This window comes from Ambystoma mexicanum, unplaced genomic scaffold, assembly GCF_040938575.1.
Source record: "Ambystoma mexicanum isolate Mex_15411 unplaced genomic scaffold, UKY_AmexF1_1 Mex_scaf68, whole genome shotgun sequence".
Lineage (NCBI taxonomy): Eukaryota > Metazoa > Chordata > Amphibia > Caudata > Ambystomatidae > Ambystoma > Ambystoma mexicanum.
Window position 1 is genome coordinate 609,183 of NW_027182486.1, and position 17,822 is coordinate 627,004.

The following is a 17,822-nucleotide window of genomic DNA, read 5'->3' on the forward strand; positions in this document are numbered from 1 at the left end:
TACATGAGTGGGGGCCTGCTGGCAGGTGCCCTGCACTGCTGGGGGAGTGGGGCTGCTGGGGGACATGAGTGGGGGCCTGCTGGCAGGTGCCCTGCAATGCTGGGGGTGGGGGTGCTGGGGACATGAGTGGGGGCCTGCTGGCAGGTGCCCAGCACTGCTGGGGGGTGGGGTGCAAGGGGACATGAGTGGGACATGAGTGGGGACCTGCTGGCTGGTGCCCTGCACTGCTGGGAGGTGGGGGTGCAGGGGGACATGAGTGGGGGCCTTCTGGCGGTGCCCTGCACTGCTGGGGTGGGTGGGTGTACTGGGGGACATGAGTGGGACATGAGTGGGGGCCTGCTGGCAGGTGCCCTGCACTGCTGGGGGGTGGGGGTGCAGGGGGTCATGCGTTGTTGATCAGTAGTGCAAGGTGACATGTGGCTTGGCTGGGGGGCATGCCCATGGTGGATGGGCTACCTGCGGGACATGACCAGGGGTGCAGGGTAGTCCCCTGTGGTGTGGGCTGCCTGCAGGGTCCGTGGAGGGTGTAGAGGGAACACCTGGGAGGATCCACACTGCCAAATCACGTGTAGGACTCCCCTGCAACCCCGAAATACACGTACCCTGCTGAAATGGCGTGTGAGACTTCCCCCACTCATGTCCCCCAGAACCCCCACCCCCCAGCAGTCAGGGGCACCTGCCAGCAGGCCCCCACTCATGTCCCCCTGCACCCCCACCCCCCAGCAGTCAGGGGCACCTGCCAGCAGGCCCCCACTCATGTCCCCTAACACCCCTACCCCCCAGCAGTCAGGGGCACCTGCCAGCAGGCCCCCACTCATGTCCCCCAGAACCCCCACCCCCCAGCAGTCAGGGGACCTGCCAGCAGGCCCCCACTCATGTCCCCCTGCACTCCCACCCCCCAGCAGTCAGGGGCACCTGCCAGCAGGCCCCCACTCATGTCCCACTCATGTCCCCCAGCACCCCCACCCCCCAGCAGTCAGGGGCACGTGCCAGCAGGCCCCCACTCATGTCCCCCTGCACCCCCATCCCCCGGCAGTCAGGGGCACCTGCCAGCAGGCCCCCACTCATGTCCCACTCATGTCCCCCAGCACCCCCACCCCCCAGCAGTCAGGGGCACCTGCCAGCAGGCCCCCACTCATGTCCCCCTGCACCCCCACCCCCCAGCAGTGCTGGGCACCTGCCAACAGGCCCCCACTCATGTACCCCAGCAACCCCACCCCCCAGCAGTGAAATGCTGATCTCATGACGCAAACCAAAAGTCAACTATGTACATCAACACATGTCCGTCACACACATACACTGGTTGGCATTGCTTGTGTAAACCCACATTTTCACATGCATCAACCCAATGAGCGAATCCCACACATGGAACTAAAAAATGAAAATGTATTATGTACATGAAATTAAAAATGAAATGAAAGCATACCAAAATATGAACCATGAAATGAAAAGCATGTGAAAATGATGATTGAATGAAAATGATACCCAATCCATATAAATTTGAAAGAAAAACAGTCAAAAGTCAGCCTCCAACAACGCAAATCCAAAGGAAATCTAAAACAAAAAAAATATCCATTGCTTCATGTTCATAACCAAATAAAAGAGAAAAATCAATCCATAGTCAAACTATTTACAATCCATTGTCCGGGAAAAATAAATTCTATTGCTCTATGTCCATAATGCAAAACTTAAAAAAAAAGGATACATGATGAAACTATATACAATCCATTGTCCAAGGATGTAAAGGGTCCATGATCCCAACCAAACAAATGAAACCTACCTACCTAACTACCTAAAAATATGACTATATACAAATTTGGGTGGCATTGTCCATTGACCACAAATAAAAGAAAAACATAAAGGAAACCTAACTCTAAAAACTATTTACAAGGGCAGCAGGCTAGTCCGACAGCTCACTTTTGGATGTCCCGGGCCAGGGCATCATCGAACTCCTGCTCAATGTCCTGGAGGCGGTCCTCTTCCATGGCCCCGAGGGTTCGCAGGGACGACGACATGTTCTCTTCCAACTCCCTGCGAATTGCCTCGAGGCACTCGGCCCACCTCAGGGCCCTCCGCATGGAGTCCTCCGCCCTGACCATCGTGAGCCGTGCCTCTTCTGCCCGCTGCCGCTCCGCATCTATAGCATGGCCTAACCGCTGCCACACGGAAGACACTTCCAGTCCTGGGTCCTCCTGCCCTCTGGCCGATGCCTGCCCCTCCGATGTCGAAGGCCCCGAGCCATAATGGCTCCCACCTTGTTGCTGCTGCTGCTGTGCCTCTGCCTGTGCCCTGGCTCATGCTGCCTGCACATCCTCCGCTGGCTGGGGTGCAGTTGTTGAGGTGGCCACCCCTGCTGGACGTCCGACTCCCGACTGTGGCAGGGAGGTGTCCTCCACCAGCCTGGCCGCAGGGTCAGAGGCAGCTCCACAGGGTAGCCAGGTGATACATGGGTGGGAAGATGGCATGGATGACAACTGGGGCATAGGGGGTTCAGTTGAGGAGGGGGTCGGAACAAGGTCCAGAAAACGGAGGAATCCGGCCCTGGTGAGCTGTCCCAGTAGGTCAACGCGTTCAACGAGCCATCCGAGAAGACGTGCAGTCTCCTCATGAAAATACTGCAGGTCAGCTTGCATGTCCCGTTGACGAAACGCCACCCCACCCAGGACAGGCTCAACCCGGTCGCGGATAGCCACCTCCGCAGGGAGAGGAAGGCCAGTTGTTGTAAGCGAATCTCCTCCCTGAAAACGGGTCTGGACGTAGGCATCCCTGTTGGTGCGGGATGATGCAGTCACAGGATCGGGGACAGGATTACACACAAGCACCTCCGCGGTGGCTTGTGCTGCCTCCTGCCCCTGCACTGCACCACTAGCACCGGTGGAATCCCCACTTCCAGACCCCGTGTCTGTCCCTTGCACGGCCTCCTCCTCCACCAAACCCCCCACCAACCTGGATGACTCCGTGCCATCTTTCTCCGTCGGACCCTGTGGGGTCTCAGCTTCCCCTTCTGCTGCCAAGGAGTCCAACTCTGACCTCCGCCTCTTGGACCTACCCTCGGCAGCTGCGGCCTGGGACGCGGCACCGGACTCCTCACTCCCCGACGAGATCACAACCTGGGAGGGGAGCCGGGCCTTGCGTCTCCGGCTGGCGGTGCGATCCCTGCCGCTGTGCTCCACAGCACACTCTCTGCCCCCTTCATCAGTTGACGCTGCAGACAGGGAGAGATAGGAGACAAGCATCAGGTCACTGTACAATGGACTGATACACACATGACAGTTCCACATGAGTGGCAGGGTCAAACTTCAGACATGGCATCGCAATCCCCAACACACATGTCCTTTCAACTCACACACATGAGCTATTCCACAGCCATATCACAACGGCCAGCAACATCCATTCACATACAACAGCATGAGCAGCCAAAGGTGAGCCAGACATCACATGAAACACAGGGAGTGCACTAGACATGCACACATGCCACCACACTTACATGCATGTCTACATCTCCTGCAACTGTTTCAGTGAAGAGATCGCCATACATGTCACATCTGCCATTCATCCTTCTCCATATCAGTGTCACGTGCATCCATGATGCATCACATTTGCACACTTGTGAAATACACATACATGCACATGTACACAGTGCAGATACATGAATATGAACCACCATCTGTGCCACAACCATGCCAATGTACATACAGAGAGATTGAAACCTGTGTGCTCCCACACCTGCATATGCCCAGCATGCTTACCAACACATACACCATCAATGTGTCTCACACCTGAGAGGACTCACATGTGACAGCCACACGCCCATGTTCATACACATCCCTACATGGCCCTACATAAACACATGTGCAACCTGCACACTACTGGCACAACACGACACGCACAGCATACCATCAACATGCATGTACACTTACCGCTCGACTCCAGACAGGTCTGCCTCTCAAGGATCTGGACGTAGAGCGCTGGGCATATGCGTTCCAGGACCCTCATTTGATGGTCTGACAGCTGGCCCCTGCGCCCCTTGGCATCCGCTGCCTTAGCGAGGCGCCGGGCCGTGTTGAGGGTCCTGGACCTGAAGTCCTCCCAGTGCTTCTTCACATGTTGTAAGTCGCAAACTGCCACCCCCTCCGTGTTGATGGCAGTCACGATGTCCATCCAGATCCTGGTCCGTCCTTCCTTGTCGGCGCGCAAACTTCCAAAGAGGGCATCATACTGCCCAGGACTTGTTCCACCAGGACACCAACTTCAGTGGCACTGAAGCTGGTGGCCCTCTGCCTCTCTGGCTGGGGGTTGCCAGTGCTGCCAGATGGTGTAGTGCTGGACATGGCAACCCCAGAGGCAGGAGTGGGTGGGCAACTGGGTCCTGGGGCTGGGCTGTGGAGCGATGGAATCCCAGTCGGGAGTCTTCGGTTCCAGCAGGGGTGGTCACAGCAACTACACCCCTGGCTGACGTGCAGGCAGCAAATGGCAGGCCACGTGGGCAGCAGGCAGTCAGGCAGCAGCAGATGGCAGGTAGGAGCATACTCGGGTCTCTGGGGGGCAGTAATTCGGCCTTCTGGGCAGGAGCGTGGTCTTCCGTGTGTTTTCGCGTGGCCAGCTTGATACGGAGTGTTTTGGCACTTGAAAATCTTGCACGTCAGTGTGTAATTCGAGGAAAGGGCCTTAGCACGTAAGTGCATCAGCACACGCACGCGATTCCATTGGACCAATGGCCCTTAGCGCGTAAGCGCGTAAGTTACATTACGCGCGCGGGCGTTTACCTCATAGCACGTGATGACAGAGCACACGTGGAAAAACTGCACGTCCGAGTGTCATTGGGTGTAATTGGATGATGAAAGCGCCCGCGTACACGCGTCTCTGACGTGCACGTGTGGGCCTGTTTAAAAGCTGCATGTAGGACGCCATTTCCTTGTACGTGCTTTTCGTGGAGAGCGAGTGGGTGAAATCTGTACTTCTTGTCGGTTCACACGCGATTACTTCACAGCGTTTCTAGTTCGTACTCCCTGTTACCTCTGACAGATCTTTTCTGAATTTTTGTTGGGCCTGTTTCCTCAAACAGAGTTCACTTCTCCTTTTGTCCTGTCTCCTCAGACAGCGTACAATTCTTTTTTTGGCGGGGGTGTTGCCAACGCGCACACGCGCGTATTTTTCACGTTCTTTTTCCAGGCAGACGGTGAGTTCCGCACGTACTTAGCAACTGTGCTTGCCCTGTGTGTTGCATTTCCCTTCAGAGGTCATTGTAGGCCGCGTGTATTACGCGTATGCTTATTTTTGTGTTTCTGGGTGCCACAGCGTAGTGCGGGTTCATTTTTTCACGCACGTGGTCTATGAGGGATTGCGTGCACGTTTATTTTTGATTTTGGGCTGCCTGTGCGTTGCGTGACCCGTCATCTTCCCCCAGGGGTCACAGACAGACAGCCTTCTTAGAGCACTAGGGTACGAATTCCATCTGGTATCCTACCCCTTTGACCCCCAATTGCCCAGGACAATAGTTTACTGCAACTCCCATACGCACAACAACATCAGTGCCATGGTTGGGAGGCGACCAAGCGGTAAGGGAGGCAAAGGTGGCCGACCCTCAAGAGGTGGGCGTGGTGGGCGCGGTAGGGGACGTGGCCGGGATTTGCAGGGTGCCCCTATGCCCCCATGTGTGGAGGAACAATCAGGGACACCCATGCCCCCCCATGGTTGAAGGAAACGTGGCTGACACCATCCAAGCTCAGCCCCTGTTGGACCAGCCCATTGTGACACCTGACCTGGCACAGGATGACTCCCTGGCTGACTTCCAGGTCAGCAAGTCCAGGCCACGTGTGGCGGTGCAAGTTGTTGTCACCAATCCACGTGGATCTGGGGCAGCTATGTCATCTGCTGCCCCAAGTATGCAGGGTGGGGAGGCTGCAGGGGCAGCTGCAGCTCCATCCGCCCCAGCTCTGACTCTCCCAGCCAGGACAGTGTCAGTCCCAGTCCATCAAACTGACGTTCCCCCTGCCAACATTACCCTGCAACCAATGCCTGCATCAAGACATATGGTCATTGTGCATTCCCACACTCCTACTACCCAGTCCATCGGTGATTCTGCCCCTACTGACCAGAGCGGGGTAAGCCACTCTGGCTCTGCTCCACCTTTAAAGAAGAGGAAGAAGGGTGCTCTGGCATGACAGGCTGAGACCCCAGACACGGCTACACACTCTGGTACCTCAAGGAAGCCTTGCTTCAATGATCCGGAACTTGATGCACTTGTGGGCTATGTGTCGGCACATAGCCACGAAATGCTGGTGACTGCAGGGTGCAAGACCACACCTGGTCAACGTAAGGCACACTGGCAGACCATCGCCGACCGCATAAGTGCCCTTGGATTTGTGAGGCGCTCAGCTGATGCTTGCTACAAGCGGTGGAATGACCTGAAACGCAGAGCAAAGAACAAGCTGGCCTCAAATCATGCCGCTACTCTGGTGACTGGCGGTGGGTCTCCACAAGAGGACAACGAACTCACTGAACATGAGTCTGTTGCTGGGGCCTTCGTCACAGAGGAACAGATCCAAGGTGTGGGAGGACTACCTGATTATGATGCATTGTCCGGTGAGTGCCCATGCATGTGTGTGTAATGCATGTCTATGTTGTTTGGGTGACGGGTTCTGATTGAGTGCCAGGTGAGGGTGTGTGTGCCTGAGTGGTATGGGTCACCCATGTGCTTCATCCAAAACATTCAGCGGCCTTGGATTTGGGTGTGACAGTATCCCTTCTGCCCACATTAGTAATTTGGCTCAACATTACGGCAGTTGCCCTTGAAGTGGCATCTTGCAACAACATTGTTTGTATTTTTCAGTGTTCATTCAGGCTGATTGTTTCAATTCTCCCACTTTTGCTACGCATTCCTCAGCCCTATTGTCACATTTGTGACATGCTTCTGTCATTGATGAACCCCACATTGGACCACATGTGTTACCTTGTTAGATGAATGATTTGACCATTCAGGCTAATTGAGTATTGGCCTGATCACAGGAATCTTTGGGGCCTGTTTGAATGTGGAACATGATAGTTGTTTCATGTCATGTTGAAGTGACAAACCATTGATGTATACATCGGCCTGCAATCACTGAATTTTTGTACACTGGTTGTGTTGCAGTGTGTGGCAAATGCCTATTTTGTCACACTATGTAGCATTTTTCATCTCATCATGTCCATCTCACATGGATGGCTGACAGTATTTATTCACTGACATATGGATGTACTTGTGGAATGTACCATGGCTATGTGGTGGTTCCTGACACCTTTGAAGATGGCAACCATGGCTGCTGCTGCTCCTGCTGGTACTACTTCTGCCTCAGCACCACCCCCAACCCCTCCACCACCTCCCCAAGGGCCTGCAGAGGGGAACAGGCATGAGGATGCAGAGGAGAGTGATGAAGAGGATGACGAGGATGAGGTCCCTACTACTAGTTCTCACTGTGAATCTTGGGTGTGGAGGTTGTTTGCCACTCCTGCTGGAGTACCGAAAGCTTGTGCAAACAAGGTGCGCTGCACTCAGTGCCAGTTGGTACTGAGTCATGGCAAACCGGGTTTGTACAGCTACGGTACTACCTCAATGAAGCGACACCTAAGGTTGTTCCACAGTGGGGCTATTCGTAAGGTTGTACCTTGCAATAAACATAGTAGGTTGAGTTCCCCTGAAGCATCCTCCATTTCCACTCCTGCCACCACAAGAGACACTCCTGTGGGGCAGCGCATCCCTCCAGCTGCCTTGCAGGCCATACGTGATGCTGATGACCCTTACCTTTCGAGGGTCACAATATTGTGCATGTACTACAACACAGTACTCTACAGGGGAGAGAACCTTCTAAGTGCTTTCGAGGCTGCAGATTGGGAGCATCAGAAGTGTTAAGGAGAATTCTCTGGAAAGGCTAATTTCCCAAACCTAGTGAGTCCCCCAGCAGCTTTGCTGGATTTTTGGGGTTTATTTTTTTCTCCTGCTAAGAGTGAGACTCTTTTACTCCCGCTCTTAGACATGATTTGAGGTGTTCCTTTGTCTTTCCATGTGTTTTATGGGCTATGGGGTCTTTTACTCCATAGGGTCTCATGTGTTTTTGATGTGGGTTACACAGCACCCTTCGTGCCGTAACCCAGGGGTGTCGTAGCGACCCCCAAACATAGACTCCATACCCTGGGACTGACTACTGTCTCCCAGGGCATGTAAAGTCACCATTGGCTTTACTAGTCCCAAATTATGAACAGAAACCAGTACAAACCATCATATTGTGGACGTACTGGTCGGGGCAATTCGATTGCCCCGGGGTCTGTTGTTCGAGGGGGCACGTCTCCGCCCCCCCTGATCGAGTTTTGGCTGGTGGCAGTGGATACTACTTTTTATATTCGACCGCGAATATATCTCTATGGGATTTTCCCATCGTTCGAGGCTACCACTTTAATTATTTAATTCTTATAACCTCGAACATACCGCCGGTTTATTTATTTAATATTAATTCACCGGTTGGTATTTTTTGCCAGAACTCGATTCTAAAATGGCGTTTATGTTCTCTTCTGTGACTCCAACCCAAGTCGAGCCCTTTGTTCCACTTTTTGGCGGGCTTCTCCACAGAAGCCTCCAAAAGTGGTGCCACTCTGTCTGGGTACCACAGGGGGTGTGGGAGGGGGTTTAGGCACCCTGGACTGAGTTGCCTTGGCAACTCAAGTCGCACTCTTGTGTGATTGGCCCAAGTGGTGAGCCGGCCGGCTCACCACTTAGCATGTTTGATTGACAGCTAGGCTGAATGAATGGGTTTTTGCTGCATAAAAGCAGGGCTTTGGGGACTGGAACTTCAGAAGTCGCCACAGGACCTAAGAATCCGAGGAGGGAGAAGCTGAGCCGACCTGCAATGATGACACCACCGGTGGAGCCCTGCTGAACCGTCTAACCACTTTTCCCGACGACAGAGGAGATCTCCAGTCCGGAGAGTCTTCTTCCTTTGACGGGTGGGGATAACCAGTTTTGCCTTCTTTTGATCTTCCTGGAGCATCTCGTGGCCGCCTTGCCCGTGCCAAGCACCCGGCAACCGGAACACCACGGCTTACCACTACCGCGAAGAGAAGGGCAGTACCTTTTAACTGAAGAACTCAGCAGTACCTTTTAACCGAAGAACTCAGCGAAGAACTCAGCGGCTGGTTTCTTCCCTGGCAGTGCAACAACCTTCATCTTTCCTCCACGGTGAGACCTCCTCTTCCTCTGGACGAAACACCGACTTGCACCCGCTGCCAGGAACAACTGCCCCCGCTGGAGCTTCCTTCACACTTAAGGTACTGTGTCCCGCCTGGCTTCCCTTGTGACAGATCGTTCGGGGTGACAGTAAAGCCTCGACTTTCTAACCTGGGCTGGCCTGGGACAACCTAGCTAACCTTTCCTGACTTTAATTTCATTCTTTGTGTGCGAACTATCTACAAGACTCTTTGGGCATAACCCCACTGTGTGAACCTGGACCCCTTCTGCTTGCTCGCTCCAAGAGTGGGCCTTGCAATTGACTTCCTTGCTCTCCAGTAGGACTCTGCCTATCCTGCCTTACTGTGGTTCTTTAAAAAGTATTGAAATTTGTGTGCTTCCTTTTTCCCTCCCTTTTTAATAACTTATTAGAGTGCCATCTTATGTTAAGCGCTCACCTCTGTCTGAAAATAAGTGGTGTTTCTCACTAAGACTTGTCTAATAAGCAATTAGGGTTGTATATATATATAATAGTGACTGTGTGCTGAATTTACTTTTCTCTTTATGCTAGTGTAATTTACAAGTGTGTCTTTAAATAAATAATTATATACTTTTACACCAAAGCTCTGGTCAGTGTTTGCTTGTGCTACTGTATATCTGTACCTATTATGTATACTCTATATACTGCCTAACTCTTCTTGAGGAAAGTCTGACTGCTCAGCCACAGCTACCAAGTGAATCTGTGTGGTACAGACTGCTAGCAAGTGGGTTTACTGCCAAACACCTGTAGTCTTAAGTCTTTTGCAGTGGTCCCTAAGGGAACTGCGAAGGTTTCTGCCTAACAAGAAGGACTGCAACCTACCTGAATAAGGCCCACCCTACATCTTACGCTCTCCACCTGCCCTTTCTTATCCCTGTGGTCGGTCTGTCTTCCTTACCCAGCTTTCCCTTCCTTTCCTTGTGTATCGTGTTTAGAAATGCCAAAAAAGGCTCTTTTCAGAGCCACCTTTCACAGTTTAAAAATAGAAGTGGCAAATAAATAGTGCAGGACCCTGTGCAATTTTAGAAGTCCGTGGACTGTCCGTGGATCTCTAAAATTTTGGGGTGCTGCCCTATCAGAACCATTGGACTTATCTCTGGAGGAAGTGGTGGCTCTAAAAAGAGCCTTTTTGTGGTGTTTTTTTGTGTTTCGAAAACTTCAAATGGTCAACACCTACTGCAAAATGGATTGCTGCAATTCAAAAAAGGGTTGCAATGCATTTTGTATATTTCGCAGAAAAATCTGATTGCCAGCATAAGTAAGATGTACTCCATCTCTGCGAACAATGTGTGTACTACGAAACATAATATTTTCATTGTGAAAAGAGGACATGCCAACATCTCTCAGAAAGGCACAAACAGCCTTGTTGACATTGCGACTCGCTTTCTCCATTTGTGGACCAAATGACGAAGAACACAGCCACATTTGTCTCAGCATAATGCGAGAAACAATTACTCAATACTTTGGAAACATGTCCATGACTTTCCCAAGTCCTGCTTTCATTGCAAATTGCAAAGAGATTCCAGAGACATGTCCTAAACTGTTCCCTCCACAATGAATAATAATAATGTCTGGATGCTACTGTCTCACCAAAGTAGCACAAAGAGGTACCAAATCCAATCACTTCATTCCACGACTCCATGCCAGTGCACTTCCATATGAGGGAATCCAAGATGTGCAGCCACTCCACAGCGATATGCATGCACCTGCAACCAATTTATCCATGAATCTCCCAAAATCCAGACAATCTGTTTTCTTAAACACACAGCCATAGCTATCTGCTCTCCTTTCAGGAAAACCTTTTTCTGACAAAATATCTCCTTACACATCACACCCAGTAAACCTTATCGACCAATCCCTTGCTCTGCTAAGTCTCATTTGCATGCCTCTCAACCTCAAAATCCATGTATATAATATGTGCTGTCCATGGACAACCGCAGTGTCCGTGGACAAATCGAAATATTTGAGAGTGGGGAATTAAACTTTAAATAGTGTGCCCCATTTCCCCTTTGAGGTTGGCTCTGAAAAGAGACTTTTTTTGTTGTTTTGCTTCAGAAACACCTTTCATTTTGTACATTTTTGTGTTTTATTTCCTTATTTTCATCCAAATATCTTCACATTGGCTTCTCCAAAGAAATCCTTATGTTCCGAAACAGCATGGCATTTCCCATAAAAGATAAAGACATGCCATCTGCTTTAAAGTAAACAACATTACCAGAATCAATGTTGTCATTGTTGCAAAAGAACATGCCCGCTCTAATCATAAAAGCAAACATGCCTCGGTTGATTAAACACCTAGCAACATTTTGCTGAGGACAAAAAACAGAACTATTTTCCCACATTGCCCTGCGTACCAAACCAGAAAAAATAACCTTGGCATGTGGAAGTACTTTCATTACTGCCTGAACCAAGTTTTCCAGATCTTCCAACAAAGTAGGGGCACTGACATAGCCCAAATGCAAAGCACCACAGTGCAGGACAACCACATGTGGACTGTTAACCCTAGCCATAGCTTGACAAACTTCTAGCATTGCCTGCAAATTGAAACCAGGCACAGTGCTCCACACAACCTCCACTCCTTTTACGTCAAAATTGTTAGCCAACTTCCTATATTTAGCATACTGCTTCAAACCATTCACAAACATATCTCCAACAGCCTGACTTTCTCCACCTCTTCCATATTCACTACACACAACCTCTCTCAATACAAAGCAGAACCTCAACACCTGATTGGCTAATCTCTACAGTTCCCTTTCCATGCTGGATTTGCTGAGAAACCCTGGATGTGGCACGCCCTGTCCGCAAACAGCCGCGGTGTCCGCGGAGCACCTAACACTGGGGCAGCCCTTCTACCCTTTCCACTTCAAGCTCTGCACCATTCCCTCATTGGATACTGTTAAGCATTCACACCACCATCCACCAATCACATTCAAGAACTCTACATCTAACTCCATCATCACAGTTCAGCACTTTAGATGTACTGTTGCTCACTCTGAGTACAATTGGGCTGTGATTGCAAAGCACCTACAGCAACTACTACAAAACTCTCCAAGATTTCTACTTGCAAATTCGTGCACATGCATGAACACAAACTACAGGTATGAATATTTTCTGCACAGTACATGTACAGCTCTTGTATAAATGCATATAAACAGAGTTACTGCCACTTACCCTGTATAACCTGTAAAAAAGCTTACTGTCATTTCTCCCATCTGCTATGATCAAATGTCACTTGCAAACCTGTCTGCTCTCCAAATTTTTATTTACCCTTATTACTAACTTTAATGTGCAAATTATTATTTTGTTTATTCATTCCATAATTTCTGTAACCACTGCCACTATTTATCCACATTTCAACCATAATAGCATGTAATGCATTATAGTGCATAGGATGTACATACAATTTCCTTTCTATACACTCTGCATATTTAACATACATTCTATCATGTGTACATCCTTTAGAAATGATAATAATAGTAATCAGACACAACACACACAGCTATCTAACAAAGTGTCATTTCATGTTAAAAGATGGGACAAATAACAGTATAATTATAGGAGAAGGCTTTCTAGTGTGTTATAAAATGACACTCAGCCAGGATGAGTACATGCATCTTTATTCATGCACATAGATAGCTAATATCATTTTAAAGACTTCCAGCTGAAACAACACCACTGCCTCTACAACTGTTCTTCCAATCTAGACAGCTTCCTCATTCTAGCAGGTTGCCCATTCCGTTCTCAAATTTACAACTGCATTCAACTATGCACAGGTGCAGTCATGTCTATCACATCATGTACAACTATGTACAGTGTTGTAAAGCAAGACATACAAAATCTCCCCCCTTCACTTTAGTCTGCAACGCAAGTACTAGATCCTTCATTGCAACCCTTACTTTATTTCAGACTCTCCCATCTCCAAGCACCACAGGCTCACCCAGTAGTTTGGTAATCACCTGCTAAGTAATAAGCTGCTGAACCCATCAACACCTTCTGCTTTATTTGCCACACCTTCACCAATGCATACATTGCATGCTTTTCCCTACAGTTTCTGCCATTTACCCTGTAAAAATAGCAAAAAAAGCATACAATATTTCTTCTATCTCCTAACATCCAATAACACCGCCTTAAGAAGCCAAGTCTGCTCTGTGCGCTTACTATTGTAATAATTTCTAAAGCACGTTCAACTAACAGATTCTAAGTAAAATATACAGAATGCACATAGGCAAAGGAAAGTGCATGCACATGCTATGCACAGTTATCAGAAAGCACTACTACTGCACAAACAAAGAAATCTATGTCTACATTAACAACAGTGCTATTAACACACATATTTACTAACTTATTTCTTTCACAATTGCAGTGAAGACCACTCTCCTGAAAAGCAGCAGCATCTGAAGTACAAACCAGAACTCAGAAGAAACCTACTCTTTCCATCCAAGAAAGTAAGTGCAATACTGCCATAATGTTCTAACTGTTACTCAAAAATTCTAGTATTGTAGAATAAACAATTGTATTAACCCTGCAACATTAGATTCAGTATTAGTGCTTCCCCTCACCAGCTGCATACTTTGTATTGTCATCTGAACACCAATATAGTAACACACAAATACAAGAATAGCCTTCCCAACCTGAATTAGCAGCCCATTGCACAATCACACACCTCTACATACATCCTTACCATCATACTCAGACACTCATGCACAAAGCACACATACACTGCACAAGATCCCAACCCACACTTTCTTTTTTCTCCAACAGACCCCAAAGAATACCTACCAAAAAGCAACTCCGTAGAAAGCAACACAAAAGTAAACAAAATCAAAATAAAACTCTCCAAAATAAGCATCCACCTCTAGCAGAATTTGTACAAAAAGTTCAAACAAAATAGCTAATACAGTCATTAAGCGAAACAAAACAAGCTTCCAGTACAGAAACTTGGCCTTCACTTTCAAAATGTAAAACGAAACAGAAAGTGATTAACAAGACTGCAGCTACCACTAGTGCTAACACTGCACCTATAAATCTTGATGTAGCCACAAGTAAGCATACCAAAAACATTATTTTACAAAAAATGTTCCCCCACAGAGTCCTTCAGAACCTTATAAAAACAGGAGAGAAATCACGCACAACCCTTAAAACCTACAGTAGAAAATTAATCCTAGAAGCTCTCATAGACTGTGCAATCCTTCTCAATATAAAATTATTTATTTTAATTTTAAACAGAATGAAACCACTAACAAAGTACTAAACAACAAAAAGACTTCTCAATAAAAGGAATATAAACAAAGATAGCTTCACAAACATCTGTGGAGGTGAATGGAGTCACGCCACAAGCACAGAACCATATTTCAATGAAGAAGCATACAAACAAAAGCAAAAAACCCAATTGCCATACATAGCAGTGAACGAGGGTATGAAAAACGTAATAATACCATTATTGAACAAGAACACTGCTCACAAAAATATCCCCAGAAAACTTAGTATCAACTCTCCATTCCACTGAACCAATACGTCCAGTCTACAAATGGCTGTGCACATCAATGTGTAACATAGCCAAAAAATCTTTCAAGTCTTTACACCAGTTCCTGAATCAGTATGTGAAAGGCAAAGACAAATTCAAAATGTAACTACTACAAAATATGGACTCCTGTCCAGTGCGCAAATACACAGGACTACAAGGACATTCATTAGCCTGCATTTCTGGACCTATTGGCAAAAGCACTTTGTACCATATCAAAATGATATCAACACACCATTCAACTATAAGAAATCTGGTTCATAAACTGTACTATGCCAAAAGTCCTGCTTTAGCACTAGCTAATTTAAATAACAATCTTCTACATGGTACAGCCAAAGAACTACTCGAAGAAATAGAGCATATCCAGAGAAAATATTTTGGAAGTGAAAGCCACTTACAAAATGCAATAGCTTTACAACAGACTAGCAACAACTTTACAGATGGCAACCTTCTACAATACACACATACAAAAAAGAAATACTAAAGTTGAAAAGTATCTCTGCTGAAGTACCAAACCATGTGTGTGTGTGTGTGTGTGTTGCCGCAGGACTTGTTATAAAAATAGCACAAAAACTGTAGACATAACATACAAAATAGAAGACAATGAAGATTCCAAGTGGTTCCAATTAGCTCTCTATCTTATATCAGAAAAGAAATATGAAATTACTGACCCCTTAATACTTTGCAGTTACTGCACTGCAAAACTTGACAACAACCAAAGACCTTCACTTGCTTTCACAAATAACTTGGAATTATTCCCTCTACCAAAACCCCTGCAACAACTTAACTTATATGATAGCATCATAATTCGAAGAGTGCACCCATTTCAAGCAATAATACGCCTTCAACCAAAAACAGCAAAATTACCTCCCTCTGAATTACTGAAAGGCATTCGTGGTAAAGTAGTTTATTTGCCATTAGATCTCAAAGAAAATGTACACACTCTGGGAGTGCAACGTCCAATAGATCAATCTTTAATTATCTTAGTAAATGGCGTACCTACAAAAGACAAATAAATTTGGCAACAACTCGTGGACTTACAAAAAGTTGGACAAGCCCTGCAATATCTAAAACACAACAATGAAAACTACAAAGAAATTAATATTGAAGAAAACCTGAGGGAAACCACTGAAATGATTCAAGACTCATCAGAAACTGGTCAATTTCAACTTCTAGATCCTGCTACAGAATCCAATATTTTAGACCATTATACAATTCACCCATTGCACTCTAAAGACACCATAGATGATGAAACGTACCAAATGTGAAAAGCCAAAGGATCTCCAAACAGCATATGGGAAAAAAGTATAGAAGCACGTGCCTTTCCTCTACTCTTTCCTACTGGAAAAGGAGGAAGGCACGATGATAGACCCACACAAATAACAGCATCAGAATACCGCTCTTTACAAATGTATTCTGAAGACCCCAGATTCAGACAAAACGTGGAATACATATTCCACCTTCTCTTTGAAAGTGAACTAGCAACTCTATGCTACGGAGTTGCACATACATTGAAATCAGGTACCCATTTTCAAAATATGTCAGCTACACAATTACCACAAAAAGTGCAAGAAAAAGATGAGGTTTCACAGTTAAGCATTACAAATCTTTTAGCAAACATACGTGGTACAAAAGAATACTGGTTCCAACATCACAGAGAAGTACGCTGTATGAGAACAAACCTTGGCCCACCCACTTGTTTTGTGACATTAAGTTGTGCAGAATATGCATGGGAAGGTTTACACAAATTCCTACGCATAGTAAACAAAAACAAATCAAACAGATATAAAAACAGCAGGAGAACTCTGCTCTCTAGATCCTGTAAATGTATCAAGATATTTCCATCATCGCTTCATTGCTATGCTACACTTCATTTGTAATAAAACAGTTCCTCCCCTCAGAGAAGTGCAACACTTCTTTTGGAGAAAAGAATACCAGGCTAGAGGAGCACCACATATCCACATGCTTTTGTGGATTAAAAATGCTCCTAAATGTGGTCAAGACAGTGATGTCACTGTTTTACAGTTCATCCAAAAAATATGTGACTTGTGAAATCTCTTCACAAACAAGACATACCGCCTCATTACAAGGGTGGCGCTCCCGTAATGAAGGGTGCCGGTACCGGACCGGCACCCTTCATTACGGGAGAGCCTATTACGAGGTTCCCTTTGCGGGACCCGGAACAGACATCTGGTAAAACCAGACATCCTTTCCGGGCCCTGAGAGGGGAACAGGGAGCTAATAACGGGCCATTTGTAATGTGCCCGTTATTACCTCCCTCCCCATTGAGCCCTATGGGGGCTCAAATGGGAATGGGTTCCTGCAAGGAGGAATTACCGGGTCATCCTATGTCGGAATGACCCGGTAAGTCCTCATTGCAGGAACCCAGTATTGGAGCCCGGTATGGAGACAGCCATGGCACTAATAGCACCATGGCTACCTCCATACTCGTAATGAGGCCCAATAGCCAACAATGATCTCAACAGCCAAGACATTTTGAAAAACAATTTACTGGACACATACTACCCAAAAAGAAGTACCACTTTGGAAACCAAGGTCCTCATTAGGAGTTTGGAGGTAACCATGGCGCTAATAGCGCCACGGCTGGCTCCAAACCCTTACTGACTCCGCCCTAGTGAATGGAGCTATTACCGCCCCATTTCAAGTTTGACGGGGGTGGTAATTCTCCATTCACCAGGGCCTTTCCTCATTCCCATTAGAGCCCCCATAGGGCTCAATGGGAATGGGGAAGGCGCTAATAACGGTACCGCAAATTGCAGTACCGTAATTAGCTCCAAAGTCTTTTTGCGGGTTCCGTCCTTAATGCCTGGAAAAACCAGGCGTTAAGGGAGGACCCGCAAAGGGAACTCGTAGTAGGGTGGTAAGGGATTACCGGCACGGTGCCCTTACTGGTGCCAGTAATCCCTTACCGCCCACCTCGTAATAAGGCCCCATGTGTCTATACCACGTAGCCCCAAACTTTACATACAAAAATAATTTTAAACCAGATGAAAAGAAAGGTATATACAGAGTGAAAAATTGTGAAGGCAGCTTAGTGAAACTTA